Raw genomic sequence first — 23214 nt, 5'->3', positions numbered from 1 at the left:
CGCAAAAAAACTGGAATTAAAAAAAAAAAGTCAATTTAGGAAGAAAAATGTAATCTGACTTCTCTTCAGTCATTCATTTTTGTAGACTATCAATTGATAAAACACATACTTCTTATGCCAAGGATATATATTTTTTTTAAAAGTCATATTCATTACTGTATAACTAATTTTGCCAAACTATTTGTAAATTTCCCTAACGTTGGCCCGGCAAAAATGCAAATCTATTCATTTTAATTATTTTTACATTGATTTGCCAAAAATATTTTATACACAAATTATTAAGTACTTTAAAAACTACCTCACTACCCGCAGCGGTAATAAAAAGGAAAAATAAAGATTACTATTTTAATTATTTTTAAATTGATTTGCAAAAAATTATTTTCCACACAAATAAGTAGTTTAAAAACTACCTCACTACCTGCAGCGGTGATAAAAAGGAACAATAATAATTATTATTTTTACATTGTTTGATTTGCAAAACATTTTTATACACAAATTAATAAGTACTTTAAAAACTACCTCACTACCCGCAGCAGTGATAAAAAGGAAAGATAATGATTATTATTTTAATTATTTTTACATTGTTGGATTTGCAAAACATTTTTATACACAAATTAATAAGTACTTTAAAAACTACCTCACTACCTGCAGTGGTGATAAAAAAAAAGAAAAATTATTATTTTAATTATTTTTAGATTGTTTGATTTGCAAAAAATGATTTTATACACAAATTAATAAGTACTTTAAAAACTACTTCACGGCCTGTGGCGGGGATAAAAAGGAAAAATAGTAATTATTATTTTAATTATTTTGACATTGATTTGCAAAAAATTATTTGATACACAAATTAATAAGTACTTTAAAAACTACCTCACTACCTGCAGCTTTGATAAAAAGGAAAAATTGTTATATTAGTTATTTTTATATTGTTTGATTTGCAAAAAACGATTTTATACACAAATTAATAAGTACTTTATAAAACTACCTCACTACCCGCAGCAGTGATAAAAAGGAAATCTAAAAACAGGAAAAATGAAAATAAAATAGTATTAATTTCAATCAAAAAATTTTTTGTGTGTGCATGGGTTAGGGTTAGAAAAATCCTCCAAAATGTCTGTATATTTATATTTAAATGAAGACACATTTTCATTGCAGTGTTCTTTTGGCGGGGAAAAAGAAAAACATCAGACCTAATATTAAAATATTTTCACTCGGGTGCTTTTTTGTTTCTGTGTACGAGAAGTTTGTCAATCAGTGACAGCTTCACTTCACTTCACCCCCGTTGAACTTTCGGGCGCCCTTATCCTCCAGGTTATTGATTAAGTCAGCGCGGTGACATAATTCACCAGCTCGGTAATCACGCAACGGAATATCAACAGCTCTTTGGTTGCAAAATTCCGCGGGGTCAAATTCGGTGTCTGCCTGGGGAAATGAATCAGAATTGAACGGATTTTGGGGGGCAATAAACTACGAACGGACAAAGTTGAAGTTTGGCTCTTAATACACAATTTCAATCTCACGGGGGGGAAAATATATTTCTGCATAGTTTGGACTAAACCAGATGTACGGTGATGCTTTGAGTTAGTTTTGCAAGTACGACCTGTCGCTTAGTGGAGTTCCCCAACGTGTTGGAAGCCCAAATTTTTTTTTAGTCATAAGCAAGTTTAAGATATGTCTTGGGGGGGGGAAATAATGGAGGAATTAAGCAATGCTCTCACCTGTGGTTCAAAATGCCATTTTGCATGGATGTCATCATGTTTATAATTTCGTGCAATTAATATAGTGTACCGTCCCATTAAATTACCATCAACTTCTCATTAATTCCAACGTAAAGTTTCCCATTTTCCCAAATTTCTCATCTTAAATTTACCTGAAAATGCAAACCTTTAAACCCACAAATCATGACAATGTAATCCTTGAAGGACTAAAAGACGGGTGTCCAATCTGTAGGCCGGGGGCCATTTGTATGTGAAATTTAAGACCCTGTAAAGCGAAGACGAAAAATATCTTCTAATTTTCAACCCGGTGGGCACGGTGGAGCAACTGGTTAGAGCGTTGGCCACACATTTCTGAAGACTGGGGTTCAAATCCCGGCCCCGCATGCGCGGAGTTTGCATGTTCCGGTTTCGTCCCGCACCCCCCCCCACCCACTCCCCTCCAACCCCAAAAAACGTGCATGAATTGGAGGCTCTAAATTGCCCCTAGGTGTGATTTACCAGTTGCACCACCGTACCGCCTTATCTTGGAAACAAAACTCGAACTTTTACTTTACAGGGATGCTGAATAAATACAATTGGGAGAACGTCCACAGCGGAACGGTTCCACGGAGTCAATTGGGGGTCATTTTCCCAGCCATCGAGCGATCTTGGGACCCGAGACCCCCTCCGAGGGCCCATCTGACGCGTAATCTCCAGGAAATACATCCAGGTTTCACCCACCATTGCCCCCCCTTCCCATCCACCCCGCATCCATCGTTTCCTTGCATCTCACCATCCAACCATCCCATACAAAAAAAAAAAAAAAAAGCTCCATAAATTCAAAGCATGTGTCGCGGGCAAGGGCCAATCCGAGGGCTGCGTTTCCCAGAGCCCGTTCTGATGAAATTTTATTCTTTGCACGAAAAATTGAGTAAGGGCGGGGGGGGGGAAAAACATGGAATAAAATAAAGCAAACATTGGATAGAAGATCAAGGAAGGGGGGGAAGAGGAGGAGGAGAGGGTAAGAAGCTGGTCAACGCTTGGAAAAAAAAAATCCTCATAAGTTCCTTTATGAGCGCGTTCATGGGTCTGATCTCCAGATATCAACTAAGTACAATTTTCCCAGATTACAACAAAGTGACGTTGTTATCCTGGGAAAAGAAAAAAAAAAAAAACAGACTCTCCCATTCGACAACTTATGACTGCAAATTTGCATGGAGAACTTTTTTGTTTTTGCATCAATCACATCAATATTCAATATCTAGCGTGACTTCTTGCAGGAGAAACGAGATGCGGGAAACTCATTTACATTCTGTCACGTTTGTACCGTGAATTGTCAGTGCAAAAAAAGAAAATAGAAGAGGACCTAACATGGTTCCTTGAGGAACACCAGCGTTGAGAGTGGATCAAGAGTTAAACCACGAGCGAATACTTTCAAGGCAGGTTGGACCTACGATGTCATGAGGAACAGGGGAACATTTTCTTGACACACCAAAATCAAATTCTTGTCAATTGAACAGTAGAGCACAAATCTCATCCATTCATCCATTTTCGGAGCCGCTTATCCTCACGAGGGTCGCGATAGTGCTGCAGTCAATCCCAGCCGTCATCGGGGAGAAGGCGGGGTGCACCCTGAACTGGTCGCCACAGGGCCAATCACAACCTCACAATCGCACCTAGGGACAATTTAGAGTGTCAAATGAATGTTGCATGTTTTTGGGGATGCGGGAGGAAAGCGGAGTGCCCACCTGGGGAAAAAAAAAACCCACGCAGGCACGGGCAGAACACGCAAACTCCACACAGGCCGGGATTGAACCCTGGACCTCAGAACTGCGACGCCAACGCTCCGACCAGTTGCCCCACCGTGCCGGCCCGGTGCCAAACTCCCCAATCTCTAATTTTGCACACCGTTTGATTCCCAGCACTTCTTTCACGAGACCCTCGACTGGATTCACGCGACGGGATTCTGATTTCCTGCCGTTGTAAATACGAGCGTGGGTTTTTACGATTGACGGAGACAATAAAAAATGGATTTCTCTGATTTTTTTGGACCTTTTTTTTTTTTTTGTGCCGCTCTCCCTGACACCCGCAGAAGGGTTAAACCCGTCCCCGGGCTGGCCTCCTCACACTTAACGCAGGCAACCCGATAGCCGGCCGCCTTTTGATGGCCTGATTCCCCGAGCTTAGGAGAATAAATTAAAAGCAATCCTCCTCCTCGGAGCGCACTGCGGCTGCTGATTTAGGATTTTCATCTGGAATGGGAGCTTTTCCCAGCCCTCCCTAAACCCCCCCCCCACCCCACCCCTCATCCTCCCTCCTCCCTGTTCCAGGGCTGTACATATTTTGAACAAATATGCTCCTAATGGAAGGTTGGTGCGGCTGTCAATCAAACGGAGGGTGGATCAAGCTTCCAAATATTGCGTTGTGATGCCGTGTTCTCGGGGTGAGGATCTTTAAGCTGAGCCCCACCCCCCCACGACCCCCACCTCCCTCAAAATGGTGGAGGACGATTCCGGAATGCTGATGCGCAAGTCCACTCCGTCGCTAAAAGCAACACCGTTTGTCATCGCTCGTCCAAAATTTCGATGAATTATCACAATAAAGGCCGTAAGAAAAAGAAATACTCAAGTACAGAAATCTACTTAAGTACAGTAACAATGTGTGTACTCTGTTACATCTCAGCACCACTACTTACATAATGGCGATGGGATTTTAAATGCATCTACAAAAGTATCCAAGTACTTTTACTTGGTTACAACCTACCACATACATCAGATATAACAAAGTACAAACGTCCCAAGAGAAAGTAAACGATACACGGAAAAATAATTCTACTTTAGTACAGTAAAAAAACACGTGTATTGTTTACTTCCGAATGGATTGTGCCGACCGGGGTGTACCTAATTAGGTGTCCGTTGAGTCTTTGTCATTTTGGGGGGAAAAAAAAAAAAAAGGTCCTCGAACGCGTCGCCGCAGCTGTAAATTGCCTTTTATTGGTGTTGGCCAGGTCTCGGGGGTTAGCGCGAGGTTATCCAAGGCCGCGCACACGCACGTATTCCCACAGCAGATAGCGCGTTGCTACACACACACACACACACACGTTGCGTGTGGACGCGGGGTTAATCCGAGGGCCAGATCCGCCGGGGTCAAGCCCGCCAGATAAACTCCGGCCCCGGAGGTTCCAGCCTCTCGGCGGATCTGCAAATCATTAAGCTCAAGGTGATTCACGGCCGCTTCGCCCCAGAGGATTGCGGGCCGCGTCTGGGAGGGAAACCCCGCCTGACCCCAACACCACCGGGCCCTGCGCCCTACGCGCTTCGCAGACGAGGGCCACCCGAGGCACCTGCGAAGACGAAAGCGGGAAGAATTTGTCGCTAACGGCGCTTGAAAACCGTTAACGGCATAAAACGGTCCATCAGTCCTGCCGGTTTGGAAACGTGTGCCGTGATGAAAAGTCGCCAGCATCGGCGGTGGCCTCGGCTGGGCTGCACGCTCGCCCTCGTTTGTCCCAAAGAAATAAACGCCTCGCCTCAAATACACACGGCAGGAAATAAGAGAAAGATGGCGGCTGGAATCAACTCTGACCGTAGACGTCCACTGAAAAGATTCAATATAAAATCATAAATACCTCAACCTCTCTTTACCGCTTATCCTCACAAGGGTCGAGGGTGTGCCGGAGCCTATCCCAGCTGTCAACGGGCAGGAGGTGGGCGGGGTACACCCTGAACCGGTTGCCAGCCAATCGCAGGGCACATGAAGACAAACAGCCGCACTCCCAATCACACCTTGGGGCAATTTAGAGTGTCCAATTAATGTTGCGTGTTTTTGGGATGTGGGAGGAAACCGGAGTGCCCGGAGGAAACCCACACAGGCACGGGGAGAACATGCAAACCCCACACAGGCGGGTCCGGGATCGAACCCGGGACCTCAGAACTGTGAGGCCAACGCTTTACCAGCCGACCCACCGTGCTGCTTCGACAATTACACAACTTTTAAAACGATGCCTTCACAAGCAAAACACCTCACTTCACTTTTTACTAGATTTTCTTTTATAAACGCCTGAAATATTTGAAATATTTTATATAAATACTCAAATATTTTTTCTCTTTTTTGCCCCCCTTCAGGAAAATAACGGGTGGTGCTGTAGTCGACATTTCCTATAAATCTAGGTTGGAGAAACGCCTCACCTCATCTAAATGCTTCCTTCTCACCCTTGAGGGAAGACTTGTGTTGGCTTGGGGGGGGGGCACGGGGGAGGGGGGGCGCCCACCTGTCAGTCCACACGTCGCCAGTCAGCCTGCGGCTAATTGGGATCCCAACCTTCTTAACAGGGTCGCGCGCCTTCAAACTTTTGATGTCATCACAGACAGAGGCCCCCCCACGCCACCCCACCCCACCCAGGAAGACAGCAGGATGAAGGCTCACCCCAAGGGCGAGCTTCGCTGACTCAGGGCGGCTTGCAAATGCAGATCAGCTGACTCAGCGTTTCTGTTTCCATGAGCTCCCGTGTCATTGTCACCTTATATCCTTTACACCGATCCCCCCCCCCATGGGTATGCTGTTTGGGGGGCGGGGTGTGTGGGGGGGTCGAATCCCCCTGAGCCCGACTGACGCCAGCTGATATTCTCACAGGCTACGTATCACATGACACGAGCCTTTGAAGCTATCTCCGTGGCAACTGTGTCAATCTCCCCCAAAATGCAGCAATATCTTGACTTGATTATATTATTAAAATCAAACCTCCTCCCCCCCCTCCCATTTTTAATTGAAGAGAACTAGAACGGTGCTCGGCGGATCAGCTGGTAAAGCGTTTGGCCTCACAGTTCTAAGGACCCGGGTTGGATCCCGGCCCCGCCTGTTTGGCGTTTGCATGCTCTCCCCGTGCCTGGCTGGGTTTTCTCCGGGTGGGCACTTCGGTCTCCTCCCACATCCCAAAAACACGCAACATTAATTGGACACTCTAATTGCCCGTAGGTGTGATTGCGAGTGCGGCTGTTTGTCTCTGTGTGCCATGCGATTGGCTGGCGACCAGTTCAGGGTGTACCCCGCCCGCCTCCTGCCCGTTGACAGCAGGGATAGGCTCCAGCACTCCCCGCGACCCTCGTGAGGATAAGCGGCAAAGAAAATCGATGGACGCGACGTAACGAAATTGTGCAATTACGGTACGCATTTGTGTTGGAAGTGTGCCTTGAAGGGGAGTGGCCTAGTGAGTGGCAGACTGGCCCGTCGGTCTGCGTGTGAGCGTCTGCTTGTGAGTCGTGGCCCACAGCAGCTCCTTCCGTGTGTTTCCAACGGAGCCAGTTGGAGCCCACGGGAGGGGAAAAACGCCAGACGTGATGAGAGATGGATGGGGAGTGGATTTGAGGGCTTCTGTAAAACGGCCCGGATGCAAAAGGCGAGCGTGATCGCGCCTACGTGGGCCACACGTGCGCATCTTTTGTCCGCCTGTGTTTTGGGCGTCCGGGTCTTGATGCGTTAAGTCGGCGCCCTTTCTAGTTCCAGGAAGGCGGAACCTCCAGCCCGGACCTGTCCCTGTCCCCCCCCCCCCCTCTCTCTCCCCGTCACCCAGTTAGCCGTCCTCCATTTTGAATTCAAAGTCCACAAGGACAATGGGGCCCAATTAGGAGCTTACAGGCGGATTTTGGGCCTTTGGCTGCAGGCTTTGCACACATTCACACTGATCTGGATGTGTGTGCGTGCTTGTTTCTTTGTCTTTTTCTTTGGCAACAAAAATCTAAGAAGATTCACAATTATTATTATGCTTTTTGCATATTATTTGTTATAGTGAATAGAGATCGGCAGCACGTTGACTCAAGAATGCCTCAAATTTATGAATTTTTCCTGTCATGAGCCATGCACTTTCTATTTTTAGTCTTGTTATATTTTGGCACATGTGATATGATATAATATTCAAATTCTCATTTTAATCGCATAATATGAAAAAAAAGACAAAGTTATTATATCTTGACATGAGTGACTCTTATTACATCATTACATTTCTTATTCCTCACAATTTTAAAACTTTATTCTCATAGTAATTGTTCAAAAACGGTTTTTGTAATTTTTCTCCTAAATTTGCCACCTTTTCAACATAGAATTATAATTTTCCTCTAGAAAATATTTGCCTTAATTTTCTAATTTATTCATTTGTTTATTAAGATATTTTGCAATCATAATATAAAAAATATAACTTTATAAAAATTACATTCAATATTGTATTTGCTATGTTTATACATTTTTCTTACATATGTATATTTTTTTCTTTTGTATTTTGTAATATTGTATATATATATATATATATATATATATATATATTATATATATATATCAGGCCGGAAATAATTTACTTAATATAAATTTACATTTACTTTATATATATATACACACACACAAAAATATATATAAATATTTAAGAACATGTATAAACAAATATAATAAATGAATTATATATATATATATATATATATATAATTATTTATTTATTTTTTTAAATGGGCAGCACAGTGGAGCAACTGGTTAGAGCGTTGGCCTCACAGTTCTGAGGTCAAGGGTTCAAATCTCAGTTCAGCTCAGTTCAGGGTCTATCCTACCCAATGACAGCCGGGATTGTCTCCAGCACTCCCTTGTGAGGATAAGCAGCTCAGAAAATGGATGGATGTTCTTGGAACTTTCCCTCATAATCCCAAGACTTTCCTCATCTATTTTGACACTATTGTCCTGCCGCAATATGATTTCATATAGTCTCACCAAAAAAAATGCACGCTTAGATGAGTTTGGCGTAGAATTCGAGTGGACGTTGACGGCAAGAAAGCTGTGACGGGCGGCAACAAATGGCGCCGAGACCCCCGCGTGACCCTTTCTGTGGACATCGACGCTGATAGATCTCATCTGCTCATCCTCAACAGTGAAGACGCACAGAACAGATGTCCACCGACAAATGTCAACACGGCTGTCATTGATCTTCCCGGAGTTTGATTATTAATGTCGCGCCAAACGAGCAGACCATCATCAGTCTGTAACCAAAGCGCTCAAAAAAAAAAAAAAAAAGGACGAAGACAGCGACAAGCGTTTCGATGACATCGAGAAGGCGCTTCAAACTATGATAGCGCTCGCTTGCTAAACGCAATTAAATGACTTTTATTAAAAAATTGTTTGTTTGTTTTAAAAAAATGAACAGGAGGCTGACAATAGGATGCTAATTGAGATTTTTAAAAAAGTGAAATTAAAAGGATATACACGATTTTCATTGTAGAGTAACAGTTAACTTTCACTTTTGCAGTCTAATTAATAATTTTTTTTAAACAATGAAATTAAAGATGTTTTTTTTAATGATTCTGACTAAACAAATGGAAATAGATCCTTTGACATTTGTGAGTGGCGGGGCAATGAAATATGAATTGAGGATACTGTACACATTTTTTAGGTTTATTGTTTGCGATGCTAAGAAAAACATGTAACGCTAAACTTTTTGATTCCCAAACAAAAACAACCCCCCCCCAAAAATATATATATTACTTCTGATTTTTTTTTTAAACCATCACAAAATGGATATCCATTTTTATGCTTTGAAATGAAAATGATGCGGCTTTAGGAATTAAAAACGAAATCTTTCCCGTGTTGTTGATGGCGTAGTGATCCACTCACCTGACTTTGGTGGGGGCGTGAAGGGTTCAATTCCCACTCAGTGTCTGCATAATGTACCTTGGGACTGATTGGCGACCATTTCAGGCTGTAGTCTAGCTTCGACCCTAACCAGGACAGAAGCGGCGTAAAAATAAATAAATGTTCCCATTTCATGACTACGGATCCCCCAAAGTACTGGTGTCAAACATAAGGCCCGTGGGGCCAGAGCTGGCCCGCCGCATGATTTTATGTGGCCCACGTCGGCAAATCATATACATCAACTTTGATGATTTTTGTTCTAATCTGTACCAAAATTTCAAATTGTCACATTGTAAATGATAACGTTGAGATATTAAAAGCATTTTTGTGTTACCAAACAGCAACAGTTGAAAACCCCATCACGCTCGATTTCTGATTCGTAAATTTCCCACGTAAATATGATGAGTAAGCAAAATGTGGCCGGCGACAAAAATGAGTTTGACACCTCTGCCCTAAAAACAAACTTACATCATCCAAATTTCATTTTGTTTTCTTTTATACTTTATCTAAAAGATATATATATATATATATATATATATATATATATATATATATGTCTTTTGGGTGAAAAGTGGCGAGAACGAAATACGACAAAATGTGATTAAAATTCATGGCCGTGTGAGCCACAAACATTTACGGCCACTGTGCAGTAAAATAAACGTGTAAAGTGACACCGCATTTAATCACTTCAAACAAACACTTTCATGATGTCCCCCAAAAAACTGAAAACAAATTGTAGCGAGTAATTGCCCCCCCCCCCACGCCCACCCCCCCACTCATCCTGAATGACATCTCAGCGGTGGTCCGGGCTAAGCGTCGTTTATGCCGTGACACCTTTTATGTGTCGCTCACTGTATAAAAAAGCGGCCATCCATCTCTGCTCTCCGGGCTGGACGGGACGAAAGCGCCCGTGCACATTTGACCTTGTGGGAGTATACGTGAATGTGTAGATGTGTGAATGTGTGTTTGTGGGGGGGCGGGGGTGAGAATACCACTCAAAAGAGGGTCAAGCTAAACCATCACCAACACCATCAGCGAGCACTCCCGGCTTTTCAGCTCCTAATGACTTGGGTCTACAATAGATTACTTTTGACGTACCTTTAGTGGACACTTTTGATTTAGCTCTGGAATACAGTGAGACCCCCGTTCACCAAGAGCCACTCGCAATAGGCCAAAAATCCACGACACGGGAAGACCGTTCAAGTTATTAAAACAAAGTCATTCGCCATTCATTGGTTCGCCGTTAAGAAATTGACAATTATCATACAACACCACTTTCAGATGAAAAGACGACGCACTGGCACAGTTAGACAACGCCTGCTTGCTCCAGAGTTTTTTTTTTTTTTTTTTGGCACTCCCGTCTGAGGTCTACTGTAAAATCGACGTCGTAAAAATGGCATTTGTAAACTCTAAAACGTTCAACCAAACCATGTCATTTCACCTAGCGAAAGTCTGCTAGCTCAATGCTAACAAATATCAAGAAAGGACATACCGTAATTCCCGGGGCTGACAGAGCGCACCTGGCTATAAGCCTCACCCCAGTGCATTTGGAAAGGAAATACCATTTGGTAAATACATGCGTAAAACGAGATATTTACAAAGAAAGACAGTACGCAGAGAGTTTAACGCTAGCACAAGCTAACAGGGCCGGTTGAAAAAAAAAAACCTACCGGTAAAAATCACTGAGACGCGGCAGTAATTACACTAGCGCAGCGCTAACAGGGCCGGGCCGGACCGGTAAAAGTCACTTCCTCGGCACTTATATTCGGTCTTTTCCGCTCGAGTGCCCCCCCCTTGCGGCCGTTAGAAAAAAATGCACAAATAAGGCGCATCGCCGCATAAACCGCAGGGTTGAAAGCGTGTGGGGAAAAAAATCGCGGAAATTACGGAAGACGGGCTAATATGACTTAGCATTGGCGTTACGGTAATTATAAACGTTTGCTATTTAAACACAAATGGAGTGTAAACAAATACAAAGAGAGTACAACAATACTTTTGGTACAGTGTAGGAACATATACGATAGTACATTATTACTTGGCTTCTTGCGCTTTAGTACAGCTCAGTGCTGCCCAGCAACACGGTGGTATAACGCGGTACTACATGGAAGGTGACTTTCAAACTCTCCTTTGTACTTACTGCAAAAACCCATTAAAAAAACTGAGTATTTCAAAATGTGCAATAGAGCAGACAGACAAACCCGGATATGGGGGGGGGGGGTCACTATATACCCCAAATACGTGTGTATATTTTGCTAAACAGCGAGGAAGTGGAAATTGTAAACAGTGGTTGTTACAGGAAATCTGCCAAAATGAGACAACAAAGAGAGCAATCTAAAAAAAAATGAGGGTCCCCGTAATCGCGGCGCAGTCCCTTTTTTTTTTTAGGGGGGAAATTGCGCTATTTATAATTAATGCTCAATTAAACTCAACGCGGTTGCCCCCAAATCCCTTGTAAGGTACCACATGAGCCCCCACAGCTGGTCCACATTGGCCCGCAGAGCTCTGGTTACCTAGTTAAGGTGCACCGGCTTCCTCGCTGATCCCGGACAGCAGATTGGCTTGGCTGTGGGGTGGGGGCGTGGGGTTGTGGGGGTCTGCAGTGTGACTGCAGTCGGCAGTTGAAAAGAATTTGTGGCATCAATCTTTTTACACCTAAAACAAATATTTACCACTCCAAAAATTGTACGCCTGGAAACGAGCAATTCTAAAACAATGAATACGACTGTAATGTACTTAAAAGTTAAATACAACTGAAGTCTACAAGTCTAAGTCTAAAAAAAAAAATTGCACTGAATTGAAAACTAAGTCTCTGTAGCACAGTTGGAACGTTTATTTTAGTGATTCTTTCACACACCACTAGAGGGAGCCCCCAAGCCATTAGTGGTAATCACACTAAAACTGAGAATAACAAAATCCTTTCCATAACAAAAAAATGTTCAATTCGTTTAATTTAACCAACAAAGTCTGTGCTGTTTAATGAGCCCACCAATCAGACAATTGTAGGCAAAAATGAAAAAAATCTGTTAAACGTGAAAAGGTTTGCGAAGAACTCACGACGAGTGTCGTGTGACGGTCAAAGAATCGACGAAATTCCAGTGCAAGCGCTCGGTTGACCCGAGAGTGCCACTGTGTTGTGTCCCTACGCCGCTAGCTTGTCACCGCCGCCAAAAACGAGCCGCACGGCATTCCAGTCATCCTGGGATGATGACCGTTATCACACGGGTCATTAATTGACCCATTGAACTAGGCGAGGGAATTCCTGAATTGAACATCCTTGGTAGAGTTTGAAAGCATTACAGCGATCATTAGGTTGCTGGCTCAACACCAACAGAATGAAACAAAAAGTATGAGGGATGAGGGGGGAACCTTGCGGAACGCCACATTTGATCTGATAGCTCTCTGTAAACCCAACCGTTCCACCTCGCTCTGCTCGTGAAAGCGCGGTTGAAAGAGTGGAGGACTGCAAAGCGCCACAAAGAGACGGATGGTTGTATTCCCCCGCACGGATTACGCCACACTAAGAAAGCAGCCTCGTCTTTACGGCGGCGAGGTTATCGGAAGCTGCCTGTCAGCTGGACCTCCGATTTCACTCTGGATCTCACGCACGCGCACATCCCGCCCGAGGTGTAAAGGCAGGTATCTTATATAACTGGTAGTTGGGATTAATATTATTGTAATGTTTTTGTACTTCATTTTTTTTAAGTAAGGATTTGAATCAGTACGTCCACTTTAGTACCTGTACTGTACTTAGCGTGAGTTCTTTTGGCACCTGTGCCGATATCGTAGCAACGCATCTGCAGCGAATGGTTAACGCTTTTTAGCGCATCCGCTAAGACGCGCTAAGCCAGTTCTGTACACAAACTGAGTGACACGTCCTCTTGCCAGATTTGCACAAGCCGCCACTGACAGTCCCCGGTTTCCCCCCTGCATTATCGCGTGCATCAGATAAGGACAACGGCTGGCTTCTGGTGCGCAAACAGCGACCGCTTGATGCTGCGTACGGGCGGCTTCGCGCCGTCGGAATGCGTGCAGGTCGGCGCACGAGAGCCGCGCTGAACGACAAACGCGGCTTTGTGCTGACAAACGCGTGCACTCAGCCTGCGTGTGTGTGTTAGGCCTTACTTCATGCATACGGTGGCTGGAAAGTCCCCCCCCCCCCCCCAAAAAAAAAGCTAAAAACGCAACACCGTATATATGAGTTGCTCATAAATAAAAATACAATGTTCTGTTCCATTCAATCCATTCTTTTGCTATAAGTTTGCTTTTACTATTTTTGTCATTTCATCACCACTGCAAATTATGCTTTGAAATATTTTGGGAGGAGCGTTATTGACTCGCATTATTTCATTTTTTTTTAAACTATTCGCAGGGGATTACTGTGCAGTATTTACATTGTCAGGCTGCAGTTTCATACTGAGATTACAAATACGGTACATGGAGAGATGCGCTGATTTGAAATCACTTTAAATCAGTTTTGCACGAGATACAACAAAAGAATGAAATCATAACATAGAGAATATAGTGTCAGAATGTGACAAGGAAAGTTGCCATATTAGGATTTTTTTTATGTTGCAAGAAAGTCGTGCTGCTATAGAAATAGTCGAATAGTCAAAGTATTACAAAAAATATCTACAAAAATTGTGCTATTACAAATAAAAGTCACTTACAAAACCCCCAAAATATTACACACAAAAAATCTGATTACAAGACTAATTTTAATATCATCAATATTATTATAATAATATTATTATTATATAATATCAAAAAAGAGGGGAAAAAAGTTATACAAGAAAATTTAAAGGCTAATTCACTTGTAATGATATTAGATTATATTGCAGTTTTAATGTCACCAGAAATACATATTGAAATAAAAAGGTAGTGATGTCACCAGAAAAAAAAAATAATTACAAGAAAATAATCACTATGATAAATTCAATATCACGTGAAAAGTTCATGTTGGAAGACTGAAGTTGTCACATTATGTCGTCGTATTTTCACCCATAAAAGTTGTGAGAAGAAAAAAAAAACATTGTTGATGGTAAATAGTTATTTTCATAATTTTACAGTACATAACTGTCATATGATAAATCTAAATCTGGAATATTATGGGAATGCAGGTGCGACATCACAAGAATAAGGTGGCCATTTTCCAAAAATCTCAACGTTTGCAGAAAAACAAAAAAAGCACAGCCACAATTTGAAGGGAATATTCTTGAAATAAAAGTTGTGCCATTATGAAACTAAAATTTTATGAAAATATCGTTGTAATGTCACAGGTATAAAAAGAATTGACAATGGAAAAAGAAAAAAAATGAGGTTGCAAATGTCACCAGAAAGAAATCGTGGATGATAATAAGAAGCTAATCCTAACTGCTAACTGCTAATTGTTTGTGTGTGTTTGTTTTTCTCCTGAGGAGAGGATCATGGGTAATCCGTGTTGACCAGAGGGCTCTGCGCTCCATTACAGGTCACAGCTCGACACGGAGGATCAACAAATTCCTGACTAACGAGGGACAAGAGGAGCGTCAAACCAGTCTTACTGAAATGTGTGGACAAGAAATTAAAAGTCATCGTCGCTCTTTTACAGATACGAAGGTGGTGTGGCGTATCGTTTCCTCTCGGGATTGACAGAAGATACATAAGTGTCAAATATATGAAAGATATCATCATCATTGTCCCAAAGCGGTGGGACAAAATATAAACAACTGGATGCAATTTGTGGATACCGCAGACAAAAATGTCACACATCGACATGGCGCGACAAAACATCGACACGTTTTTATTTCTGACGAGTAGTTTTTGACATACATGACTTTGTGACACATTAACGTCAAATTTCAAAATGATGAATATTCGAAATTGGACAAAATGATCGGTAGCTGTGTACCGTATCGTGTTCTCATTACGATAGAGGAGGAGCACATATTGTTATTGATCCTCTTGCGATAATAATGTGTATCAGTACACAACTGTCAAATATCCATATAGGGACTGTACAAAAGAGGCGGGACAAAAATGGCGATATCGTGTTGGGATCATATTTTCTCTTGTCAGACAGTATTAAGACACACCCCACAAATGATGATATCACAACTATACGATAGCGGTTGGACGGATTATTGATTGCGATGTGCTGTATTATTTGACTGCATGGAACAACATCCATCCATCTATTTTCTTTGCTGCTTATCCTCACAGGGGTCATTAAATTGCAATTTTTGATGGGACTTTACAAAAGCATAATTATTCAGTTTGTCCTCACTAAAGTAGAATTGTTTGGAAGAATTTTTTTTTAAACTATTATGATTATTATGTTCATGTATCATAACATGTATCATGTTGGGAAAAAATCTTTTGGACCAGAGTAGTTTTTAACAATAGATGAAGTGACAAATGTGGTAATGCATGTCAGTATCCAAGCTGCTTTTCCTCACAAGGGCCGCAGGAGTGCTGGAGCCTATGCCAGCTGTCAACGGGCAGGAGGCGGGTTACACCCTGAACTGGTTTCCACCCAATCAGAGGGCAAATAGAGACAGCAACACTCACAATCACACCTATGGGCAATTTAATGTTGCAAGTTTTTGGGATGTGGGAGGAAACCGGAGTGCCCACCCGGAGAAAACCCACGCAGGCACGGAGAGAACATGCAAACGCCACACAGGGATTGAACCCGGGACCTCAGAACTGTGAGCTCAACGCTTTACCAGCTGAGCCACCGTGCCGGCCACGGAACATCACATGCTATCATTTTCAATTTCAGACGGGACAAAGTATGGATATTGCAACGCACCGTATCGTTATTTGCTGTGATACAGAAGGGTCAAACGTCGACGTCGTGACTGCCCGACACGATGAACGTAACAAGTTTAGTCTGAAGCAGCAAACGCGGCGGAAGCAGACACCCCGACTTGAAGTCGAGATCTTTGTGGGTGGGCCGTCACTGACCGGGGGCCATTAGGGGACCTCTGCGTTAATCCCAAAGGGGTGGGGGGGGGTCAGAGTTTCCGACAACCGCCGCCGCATGCGCGGGGACCGGCCGGCCTACGCTCTGGCGTGAGGAGGGAAGCCCCGCCCATCTCCACCACCCCCCCCAAAAAAAGAAAAAAAAACACATCAAAACAAACACAAACAACAAAAAAAAACGCTTAAAACAACCTCCTCTTTTTGTATGTGTGCAAAGATAACACAGCACATACCAACGTGATGAATGGCACTTTCTGCACGGTTTACTCTGCGGGGGAAAACGCCTTGGAGTGACTCATTTTTCATGCTGAAAGGAGACCTGGGGTGGGGGGGGGGGGGGGGGGTTTGCACACGGTTTGGAAGACATCACAAATATAAGCCGGCCGTTTGAAGGAGCCACTATGCAAAACTCCGCTTGATATAAAGTGGGGCCTTTGTGTGAGGTTTTGTTAGTTTTGGCTTCTTCAACTGCGCTTTTCATTAACTGTAAAAAAAAAAAAAAAAGACAACTGAGGATGCCGATAAAGCCCTCGAATGAAGGAAAAAGCACTTTAAAATAGTCACATTTGCAAAATTAAATTAAATGCACATACAATCTACTTCATTTGGTATTAAAAATGTGTATAAAAGTTGGATAAAGTGTAATTCAGGGTGACCGTCCACAAGCATAAATGAACTGAACAAATGTACAACTTAATGGAAATTTTCTTAAAAAAAAAAATATGAGTAGAAGGTTTTGCTGTTAAGGTAACACTTCATTAGGGACACTGCAGATTGCCATCGAAAAAAAAAAAATCAAATTGTGATTATAATTGACACTTGCAGTCACGTATGAACCTGGCAATGTTTTCATTATTGTGCTTTAAGCTTATTTAGCCAAAGAAACGGTGAAAAAATGAAATAAAAAGCAGGTGCACCCAAGAAAGTGTGTCCATTTGACAGTTTCTGGATTTCTAGGTCCAATTGAAAAATGTATAAATATATCTAAATGCGTGCACGTGTGTGATTATATATAAAAGCACGAGTGGCGAAGGCTGCGTGGGAACAGCCGACAACTCGAGAACCTGTCGGATGACAAGTGGAACACATGAATTATGTGCGGGGGGGTCAGCAATATTAATGCTGGTAGAAAATAAAGTTTAGAAAAAAAAAAAAAAAAAAATCAACTCATCCAACCCAGTTGAAATTGAAATTTGCATGCAGTGGAAGATGCGCACGGAAAGCGCCGGACGAGCTCTCCCGACGGTCGCCGTTGCTCAACATTGTTCGGGAGTGGAACTGAGTGAGCCACATGCTGCTTCACCAAGATGCTATCCGGTAGTTGTTGGAGGTTTAACGTCGGGTGGGTCGACTCCCCGTACAAAGACGTCAGTGTGTGTGTGTGTGTGTTGGGGGGGAGCTGCCATGTTTATTGAAGGACTGATTAATTTTTTTCCTCTCCTCTCTTTCTGTCAAAACGTTTCCCGTGTTATTCGCCTGCTTCCCTGACAACGGTGCGCATAGAGCCCGTGATGTGTTGCAGGTACAAAAATCAAACAACTTGTCATTCAGATCGTCCCTGCGGAGCCGAGAAACTGCACGACGACGCGCGGAATGCGGCGTACGCGGCGCCTCGGGAGGGAAGTTATTGTGTTTTGCGCATAAACAGCGTTTGCTTCCGTTAAATTGAAATTTGTGTTAGGACGTTGTAAAAGCACAATTATTCAGTTTGTCTTCGCTAAAGTACAATTGTTTGGATTAATTTTTAGCTGTCATTTATTATTAAAAAGTACTCTGGCCAAAAAGATTTTTCCCTAACATGAGGAATATTCATAATTATGATTTTGGCCATGATCAGGCAGCCCTACTAACGGGTATTTTTTATCCTCTGCAAAGAACAAGTAACATGACTGCGTCTCATTGAGGTATTGTGACCGTCTCCATTTATAAATCGGTACATCTGGGTTATACTGCCCCAGGTGGCTGAACAGGGAATACACAAGGCCACTAAAATGTGGCAATACACGTCATTACCCAAGCTGCTTATCCTCACAAGGGTCACGGGGAGTGCTGGAGCCTATCCCAGTTGTCATCGGGCAGGAGGCGGGTGGGGTACACTCTCAACTAGTCGCCAGTCAGTCGCAAGGCACATGGAGAGAGACAACAGCCGCACTCACAATCACACCTTGGGGCAATTTAGAGTGTCCAATCAATGTTGCATGTTTTTGGGATGTGGGAGGAAACCGGAGTGCCCACCTGGAGAAAACCCACGCAGGCATGGGGGGAGAACATGCAAACTCCACACAAGGCGGGACCGGCGTTGAACCCGGAACCTCAGAACTGTGAGGCCAACACTTTCCAGCTGAACCAACGTCCTGCCTTAAACAGTTTTCATTCACATTTTCTTTAGTTGTGCCAATGTTTGTTTGTAGGTTTTATTGAAGGAAGGCTGGAACTCATTAATGGCAATTCCATTCCTTTCAATGGACAATGAAGTTTTGAAATCCCCCCCCCCCCCACCCCTGCAAACAAAAGTTATAAATAACTCCACGTGCCAGATTTTACTTCACAGGTCTAAAAAATTTAAATTTAAAAAATGTTTTTATCTCCCCCCGCCCCAATCCATGCAAGCAAGTATGCCCTGATAAAATAAGTGCAACAAGTGTGAGTCTTGGTAGTTGTGTGGCGTGCACACACACACTTGGCAGCGCTTCATCACAGCACTCGTTGCTTGGAGAGACGCTGATGAAGGGCCTCATCAGGCTTGTAAAGTGGAGATCCTCAACTTTGAAGTTGGCCTAACACTGTCCAGACACGTGTGTGTGTGTGTGTGTGTGCGCGTGTGTACGACTTTGCTCGTCCATGTCTGTGTTTGTCATTCCAGAGTTATAAATGTGGATGTAAACAAAGGACGAGAGAAAGGGGAGGGCAGGGGAGAGGCCTGGACACGCAAGCAGCAGTATGCTCGGGCTCCTCCGCGGCCGGCGTGCCGAGTTTGCACGTAGGCGCCGATTTACGAGGCGCCGAGTCGGTCGGACTCGGCGTTGAGAGCAGAAAAGAGGCCGCCAGGACTTCCATTTGTATGTTTCAAAGCGAAGTTTGACGTTCCGGAATTGGCACCGTGTCTTTATGACTAGTCTTAAATAGGGTCTAGCAAGATGTCCATCCATCCATTTTCTACCGCTTCTCCGGGTCAGGTCGCAGTGGAAGTAGCTTCAGCAGGGATGCCCAGACTTCCCTTTTGCTGAGGCGTTCCCAGGCCAACCGAGAGACGTAGTCTCTCCAGCGTGTCCTGGGTCGTCCCCGGGGTCCCTTTCCGGTGGGACGTGCCCTGGAACACCTCACCGTGGAGCCGTCCGGGAGGCATCCGGATCGGGATGCCCCAGTCACCTCATCTGGCTCCTCTCGATGCGGAGGAGCAGCCCCTCCCTGATGACCGAGCTTCTCACCCAATCTTTAAGGGAGACCCCGGACGCCCTGCAGAGGAAACTCATTTCGGTTGCTTGCATCCGGGATCTTGTTCTTTTGGTCACGACCCACAGCTCATGCCCATAAGTGAGGGTAGCAACGTAGATCGACTGGTAAATAGAGTTTCGGCTTAGCTCCCTCAATGATGCATAGTCATAATATCAGATACAGATATCTGAAATGAGTCAAAACCGAACGCAGTTGTCCGCAACTTCGGCACACCGAATGACGTCCCTTTTACAATTCAAGAATTGCAGATTTTTGTTTCGAGTTAAGAGTGTGAGCCGAAGCAAGTGAAAACCTGTATCTCAAAGCGCCGCCGCGAAACAAAGTCAGACGAACGCCAGTTTAACATTCGGTCGCTCCGGTTCGTCACTTTGCATTCCGGCGAGCAACCGCATCGTAAAAATCTCCGCCGTGATAGCGGCGAATAGCTAACCTCGCTGCGTCGGCGTTAGCCGACTGACACATTGACCCTCTCAAGTCGGCGTAATCAGCTCAAACAAAGATAAGCGGCCCTTGCGACACCCGACGGCTGTTAGCTTAGTCATTAAAACGAGGAGAAAGACGGAAATCGTGTCGAAACGCCGCTCGGAGGAGCGGCGCGTGCTGGCCCCCACCCTCCACCCGTTTGACGGTTATTGAAGAGGCGAGTGTCAGCGTGCGGCGGATCACTTCGTAACTCTTGTCCCGTCTTCCTGCGAAAGGACCCTAATGCATCGGGTTTGACCTTCCGCGCTGTAAATCACACGCCGGGCCTCAGATCTTGAAAGCGTGTGCGTGTCTGTATATATTGTATATATTATATATCCATGTGCGGGCGCGTGCTCGCATGTGTGTAAAATTGTAAACACAAAACATGTTGAGATGGAAGAAATGGAATTACGTTTGCGCTTCATGATCTCATGCATTAATTCAACGGGCAGTTTGTGACCTCGGCCACAGGGGGTAGCATCGTACAAACTGTAGATGCGCTACTGTCACGGTAAATTTGACGAGACAGAAGATTGTAGCAACTAAATGATTTTTCACAGATTACGGCGCATGCAGGATTAAAAAATAAATAGATAGACCGCCTGCACGACACAAAACAAACCATTACAGACAAGAGAAAAAGTCCAAAATCGTAATTTGCAAACAGCTTTATATTTGCAGACCTTAATTGACAACTTAGAACATTAAAAATTAAAAATACCATTAATAAAAATGTTTTCTTTAAAAAAAAAAAAAAAAATCTACCAAATCAGAAATAAGAAGAAAGTCACTTCCGGAAAAGTCACCGAAGCAAACAATAATAATGTATTCTTCCCCCCCCCCCCTTAATTTACCAAAGTACTTTTTGGGCTTCCCGTCCGTGCGTTATAACAGCAAGGATTTGCCGGCGGTAACCCGACAGCACTGACGTGGATGTAAAAAAGCAAATCCGGGTTACGTTGAACAGCATCAGCAGCATCCCAACGCTCACAAGGCGGAAAAAGCCCTTCTCCCGACATTCCCGGCATTCCCGTGCGGCTCTTAACCCCCCCCCCCCCCCCCCGACAGCCTCAAATGATTAACGTTTTCCCATGCGGGGCTTACGGACGCTGATCGCCGCTCGCAGCGACCGACCCGTTTCTTCTTTTTGGCTTTTATTAGCGCCGCCGCCGTCCTAATTCGCGTGTTTGCGCCAAAGCGCTACTGTTGACTTAATTTGCTGCATGGGGGAAAAAAAAAAAGTTGCAGCTTCAGGGGCCTTGAGATGACTTGGGGAGGGATGGAGTGCGCGCTCAGTAGGAGGCGCTAGTGGGCCTCTGACATGTGCCAACTGAACGTGTGACTGACATGGAAACGGTCGCTCCGGTTCGTCACTGAATATGAATATATATATATATTGGGATTAAAAGATATTTGTTTTTGCAACAAAGCCACGCAAATATATGCATGACATGAATAGCAGTTTGGAAATGCATGAACAAAAATGGAAATATAAATTTGAAAAACGTATTCAACAAAATGATGGTGGAAGCGTGTAAAAACACACACACACGCCAAAAAAAAAAAAAAAATCACAATATTTGGACGTCCCAAAAAAACAAAAAAAAAACAAAGCAAAGTGTTGAACGGCACCCAAAAATGTGTGCTTTAAAGTAGAAATACAAAAAAAAAATTTAAGAAAAAAAACCAGGAAAAGTGTGTGTATTAGTCGTCTAATCAGCGTGGAAAACAAACTAAGCGTCGTCGTTATGACGATGGTACGCTCACGCTGGGATTCTTTTGAAGAGTTTTTCATGGTCCTGCAGTTTTTTTTTTTTTTTGTGGTCATCTACAGGGGAGCACAGTTTGCGTCGAAACCGCATTTGGAAAAGCTAATTAAGGGCATTTTCTCGACAAGCCACTTCAACCACATGCAAGCTGCGGAATGAAAATCATATAAATGATGATGAAAATGCTGCGGAAAGGCGGACGGACACGTTGAGCCCCCAAAAATCAAGCGTCTGAAGAACAAGTACGACATTGGGGATAAAAGTCTCATTCCATCGCATCCAAATCAAAATCATCACATACGGAAAAAATCAAAAACCTGAGGAAAACCATGATTTTTTTTTTTTTTTTATAACAGAAGTAATCATTGCCTTTATAAAATCTCCCCGATTTTAGTCCAGCAATAAAACCTCATCACTGGCCGGCATCGTGACGAAAATGGAGTTAGACCACTATGGTCCACGGTGGCTCAACGTGGCATAAATAATAATAAATAAAATATCTCAAAAAGCGCGGCAGCGACATTGACGTCGAGCTGGATGCAGCAATGTTAGATTTGCTTCATTTTTTGGGGGTCATGAGAAAAAAATAGGGGGGGGGGTTAGCCCACTGTCGTTGTCAGTGGCTCAAATATGTTGAACGACATCGAAAATGAGGGACGAATATTTTTCTTGAAAACAATATATTATAAAGTAAATGGTACCACTTTTGAAAGGGAGGGAAAAAATGGACCTATAAGGACCCCTCCCATTCTGGAATGACCCCCAAATTGCAACCAGACTTTATAAAAGAGAAACATCAAGTCTCCAAAAAGCAAACTCTTCACAAAAAGAGCACATCATCATCATCATCATTTTTTGGGGTTTCTGTGGGAGCAACCAAAACAAACATGGCGGAGCTCCTGAAACCACTTGTGCCACCCCCACCCACCCCCATGACTTCCCACCATCGCATTACGGCCCTGTTTAAAAATACTGCAAGGGGGAATGGAAGGAACGGGGAGGGCTGGGTTCAAAGGTCAAATCTACAGAGGGATTTAAGGGCCTAAGTTTATCGCGGAACAGCAGCGGCAAGAAAAAAAAAGATGAAAAGTGGCGGCGATGTTTTTCAAGTGAGGTTTGTGTCATCAAAACCGAAAATAATCTTTCTACAAGCCACATATAGAAAAAAAAAATGATTCATGAAGGCTCACAAAACAACCATT

General features: G+C 43.6%; 1 long non-coding RNA gene across 1 annotated transcript in view; it reads right to left on the bottom strand.

The window, feature by feature from the left end:
• The window catches only part of LOC133492170 (uncharacterized), a 70482-nt gene that overhangs the window by 4835 nt on the left and 42433 nt on the right, over positions 1 to 23214 (bottom strand). The window contains exon 3 of the long non-coding RNA XR_009792566.1: positions 9342 to 9445. This is a non-coding gene — a long non-coding RNA (uncharacterized LOC133492170). The remainder of the gene's footprint in view (positions 1 to 9341; positions 9446 to 23214) is intronic.

The sequence above is a fragment of the Syngnathoides biaculeatus genome, chromosome 18 (genome assembly GCF_019802595.1).
Source record: "Syngnathoides biaculeatus isolate LvHL_M chromosome 18, ASM1980259v1, whole genome shotgun sequence".
Taxonomy (NCBI): Eukaryota; Metazoa; Chordata; class Actinopteri; order Syngnathiformes; family Syngnathidae; genus Syngnathoides; species Syngnathoides biaculeatus.
Note: the sequence above shows the minus strand (reverse complement) of the source record. Positions and strands in the feature narration are given on the sequence as shown.